The sequence below is a fragment of the Phocoena sinus genome, chromosome 20 (genome assembly GCF_008692025.1).
Source record: "Phocoena sinus isolate mPhoSin1 chromosome 20, mPhoSin1.pri, whole genome shotgun sequence".
NCBI classification, from domain to species: Eukaryota; Metazoa; Chordata; class Mammalia; order Artiodactyla; family Phocoenidae; genus Phocoena; species Phocoena sinus.
In genome coordinates this window covers 32,679,317-32,684,539 of record NC_045782.1, presented here as the reverse complement: position 1 = coordinate 32,684,539, position 5,223 = coordinate 32,679,317, and the positions used below count along the sequence as shown (strand labels likewise).

General features: G+C 48.3%; 1 pseudogene; it reads left to right on the top strand.

The window, feature by feature from the left end:
- Window positions 1-329: 329 nt before the first annotated feature.
- LOC116744968 lies at window positions 330-1,320 on the top strand (annotated as a pseudogene).
- The last annotated feature ends 3,903 nt before the right edge of the window (window positions 1,321-5,223 follow it).

Here is a 5,223-nt window from a genome sequence, read left to right as displayed (position 1 = left end):
CCAGTAAGTTCATTTTCCCACTCTTTGAGGATGTTATTTCATATAATTTCTTCCCTCCTCAGCCCTCCAACACTCCCTGACAAAATCTCATCTCACGCCCATCCCATTATTTTCTCCCTTCTCTGTTACATCAACAATTTCCATCTTTTCACTGGACCATTCCTTGCAATTTACAAATATTCCCTAGCACCCATCCTTTAAAACATCAAAAACAAAAAGCAAAACCCCAGACACCTGGAGACCTTCTCAGACAGCGGTGCCTGAGCTCGGAAGAAGCCCCAGCGCTCGCCAGCCCGCGCCCCTTCCGCACTCCTCCGCCCCGCCCCGCCATGGCCCAGGGTCCGGGCCTCGCGCTGCTTTCGTCGTCGCTGCTGCCGCCGCTCCTACTACTGGCGGCGGTGATCGACCAAGCGGCCGCGCAGGACAACTGCACGTGCCCCACCAGCAAGATGACCGTGTGCGACCGGAGCGGCCCGGGTGGCCGCTGCCTGTGCTGCGTGCTCGGCTCGGGCCTGGAGGTCGACTGCTCCACGCTCACATCCAAGTGCCTGCTGCTCAAGGCGCGCGTGAGCGCCCGGAAGAGCGTCCGCGCCCTGGTACGGCCGAGCGAGCACGCGCTCCTGGACAACGACGGCCTGTTCGACCCGGACTGCGACCAGCAGGGCCGCTTCAAGGCGCGCTAGTGCAACCAGACGTCCGTGTGGTGGTGCGTGAACTCGGTGGGCATACGCCGCACCGACAAGGGCGACCTGAGCCTGCGCTGCGACGAGCTGGTGCGCACCCACCCCCATCCTCATCGACCTGCGCCACCGCCCGTCCGCCCGCGCCTTCAACCCCTCGGACCTGGAGGCCGAGCTGCGACGGCTTTTCCGGGAGCGCGACCCGCTGCACCCCAAGTTCGTGGCGGCCGTGCACTACGAGCACCCCACCATCCAGATCGAGCTGCAGCAGAATACGTCGCAGAAGGTCGCCGGCGACGTGGACATCGCCGACGCCGCGGACATCGCCGACGCCACCTACTACTTCGAGAGGGACGTCAAGGGCGAGTCTTTGTTCACCGGCCACCGCGGCCTCGACGTGCGCGTGCACGGAGAGCCCCTGCTTTTGGAGCGGACGCTCATCTACCTTCAGGATGAGAAGTCCCCCCAGTTCTCCATGAAGCGCCTCACCAGCGGCCTCATCGCCGTCATCGTGGTGGTCGTGGTGGCCCTGGTCGCCGGCGTGACCGTCCTGGTGATCACCAACCGGAGGAAGTCGGGGAAGTACAAGAAGGTGGAGATGAAGGAACTGGGGGAGATGAGAAAGGAACCGAGCTTGTAGATACCGGCGGGGCTGGGGTGGGGTGGGGATCAGATTTCAGCAAGGTCCCAGACCCAAGTGAGTCACGCTTCTTGATTCTTGGCCCCAAGGAGTCATTCCTCCTCCCAAATTCCTGCTTCGCCCCCGCCGCCACCAAATTTAATAGATCCTGTTCTCAGGATCACCTCTCTTTCTGACTTCTGTCCTGAAGGAAGCATTTCTAAAATTCCTCCCCTTTCGGTCCAACCAGAAACCTGACTCGAGAGTTAAGGGAAGTTTGGCATAGGGTTATGTTTAAGAATCAAGTGTCTGTATGACAACCCAGCATCGTTTACATGTGACGCAATCATTGCTGAAGGCTTAAATGCGTTTAGATGGGAAACAGCGCTTTTACTGTCTTGGGTTTAGGTTATTGGATTAGCTCCACTTGTATGGTGGCCTTCCTGATGAGGAGTTCGCTACTTGGGCCCAGTAGTATCCTCATTTACCATCATTTGTATTAATATTACCGACCACACATGTTTGTCATCAGAAAGAAGCCTATTTCAGCTGCCTGAACACATTTTAGATGTCTTTGAGGGCAGACTTTGGCCCAGAAACTCAGCATCTATTCTTCAACTTGCCCTTATTACAGCTGATACTAGCAATGTTTCTTTTGTAAAATGTTTGTACATAGGTTGTCTTTGATACTGCTGTTGTGATTTTTAAAAAAAACAATGTAATAAAGTATGAAAAAGGCACAAACCAAAAGATGGAGTTTGTGAAAACTTGCTCCAGGCTTATATCAAAAAAAAAAAAAAAAAAGCAAAACTCACTTTGAACCCACATCTGCCTCTAGTTACTACTCTACTTCTCTGCTTTCCTTCTCAGTTAAACCTTTGGAAAGAGTTGGATTCAGGGACCTCCCTGATGGTGCAGTGGTTGAGAATCCGCCTGCTAATGCAGGAGACACAGGTTCGGGCCCTGGTCCCGGAAGATCCCACATGCTGTGGAGCAACTAAGCCCGTGCGCCACAACTACTGAGCCTGCACTCTAGAGCCCACGAGCCACAAATACTGAAGCCGGTGCACCTAGAGCCCACGCTCTGCAACAAGAGAAGCCACTGTATTGAGAAGCATGTGCACCGCAACAAAGAGCATGCAGCAACAAAGACCCAACACCGCCAAAAATAAATTTATTTAAAGAAAAAAGAGTTGGCTTCATCACAGTCTCCCTTTCTCCACCTCTAGTGCTCAATCATCTCCAGCCACCATGCCACTGAAACTGATATTAGGTCACTAGTGACCTCCATGTTGCCAAGTTCAGTGATCTTTTTTCTTCGTGCTCAGCCTCTCAACAGCCTTTGAAACATCTGATCACTTCCCTCTGGCTGCCAGGACACCACATTCCTCGTCTTCCTACCTCACTGATTGCTTCTCAAACTTTTGTTTTATAGTTATATCCTCCTCTACCCAATCTCTAAATGCTGGTGTGCTTAAAGGTGAGTTCTGGGTCCCCTTCTCTTCCCTAGTCACACAATGTCTCTAAGTGATCACATTTATGACTGTGCTTTTAGATATGGGTTTGTCACCACTTACGTAGGGATTGGGTTCTAAAGTCGGCTCATAAAGAAAAAAAAAAAAAACTCATGAAGTGTAATTACTCTTGGAAACTACTTAAATCACCTATAAATTACAGAAGTTGTGGTTTCATACATGTTGATTTTACACATGATTGTGGCCATATTTATGTGCCAAACTGAAGACCAACACTCCATTTCCTAAAAATCTCAGTTGATTATTTTTCCCTTGCCATGTTGAGATAAATTGTTTCTATTGAGCAATAGATGAAAAAGTACTTGGGGCTTTCATTTAGGAGCCACATTTCATGAAAAATACTTATTTTTAAAGAGCAGACACAATTGGAACAGCAAGCTGCTCCCACAATGAGAGAATTGGGGACTGACTCCATCTGAGGGTACAGCAGACTCACATCTCTCATCTCATCCTCACTCCACACTTACTTTGAGTGTAAAGGAATCACACAATTTAAAGTATTTCTCACACTCTCTGGCTGAATATGTATAACTCAATTTTAATAAGTTAAATGCTTGTTTGGTATGATTCCATTATACCATTTATATGTTGATGACTCCTAAATTTATTTTTCTAGCCCTGACCTTTTCCCCTGAGCTTCAGATTCATGGAATCAACTACCCACCTGGACATCTCCACTTAAGGTCAACGAGGCAACTTAACATGCCTAAAACATAAAAACTGATTCCACCCCCCATGCCTCAACCTCACACACACAAAAGCTGTTCTCCTTTCAGTTTTTCCTAGCTCAGTAAATGGCATGCCACCTACCCCGATTTCAAACAAAAAACCTAGGAGTATTTCCTCCCTTTCCTTCACCTCCACATGAAATTCATCAGGTGAATTTAGACCTACCTCCAAAATATACCCCAAATCTATCCATTTAACTCCATCAGCACAGATACTACCCTGATCCCAGCCACCATCATCATTTCTACTTTGACTGAACTGTTTCCACTCTTACCCTTTCTATGGTCCATCCTCCAAATAGCCAGAGTAATCTTTTACAAAGCATTCACTCATTCATTCATCAAATATTTATTGAGAGCACACAGGAACTGGGGATACAGCAGTGAAGCAAATTAGATCTCTGTGCTCCTAGACTTCATTCTAGAAGGGGGAGGCAACTCATAAGTAAATAATTTTGTACAGTACAAATACAATGAAGAAAATAAATACAAAATGTAATAAACTAAGTCATGTTGCACTCTCAGTAAAAAAATTTGAATAGCTTCCTAGCATGCTTAGATTAAAATCCAAATTCCTTACCATGACCCTGTTATAAAAGTCTATGAGGGCTTCCCTGGTGGCGCAGTGGTTGAGTCTGCCTGCCTATGCAGGGGACACGGGTTCGTGCCCTGGTCCGGGAAGATCCCACTTGCTGTGGAGCAGCTAGGCCCGTGAGCCATGGCCGCTGAGCCTGCGTGTCTGGAGCCTGTGCTCCGCAACGGGAGAGGCCACAACAGTGAGAGGCCCGCGTACCGCAAAAAAAAAAAAAAAAAGTCTATGAGATCTGATTTTCATTTGTCCCTTCAACCCTATCTGTACCACTCCCTCACTGCAACTTGGCTCCAGTCACCCTGGCCTTCTTTCTATTTTCTCAATGTTCCAAAACTTTTTCCTTCTTCATACAATGTTTCCTGTGTCTGGAATGCTGTTTCCCATATCTGGGAAAGGCTGCCTCCTCTTAGATCAAATATCACTTCATCAGAATGAACCTAACTAACCTACCTAAAAGTGGCTCCTCTCCCTTTCTCTATCAATTACACTGTTTTGTTTCATAGCACTTTTTCAGGAATTATTCTGCTTATTTATTTGTTAACAACATCTTCCATCCCCACTAAAATATGTTTCCCGAGGTGAGATTCCTGGGGTGTTGTTTACCAAACTATCCCTAAGAGTGTAGAACAGGGCTTCCCTGGTGGCGCAGTGGTTGAGAGTCCGCCTGCCAATGCAGGGGACACGGGTTCGTGCCCTGGTCCGGGAAGATCCCATATGCCGCGGAGCGGCTGGGCCTGTGAGCCATGGCCGCTGAGCCTGCGTGTCTGGAGCCTGTGCTCTGCAACGGGAGAGGCCACAACAGTGAGAGACCCGCGTACCGCAAAAAAAAAAAAAAAAAAAAAAAAAAAAAAAAAAGATCTTGTTAAAAAAAAAAAAAAAAAAAGAGTGTAGAACAGTGCCCGGCTTAAGAGGATCTTGATAAATACTTTTTTAAAGAACAAATAAAAAACGACCCACTGTAAGACGATTAAAACTCCCAAACTCTTAACTGCCGCCAGGCTCCGCCCCGCGGAGCCACTTCCGCCCAAGGTCTAGCCCCAGACCTTCCGGGAGGGGAGTCCTCTGCGCA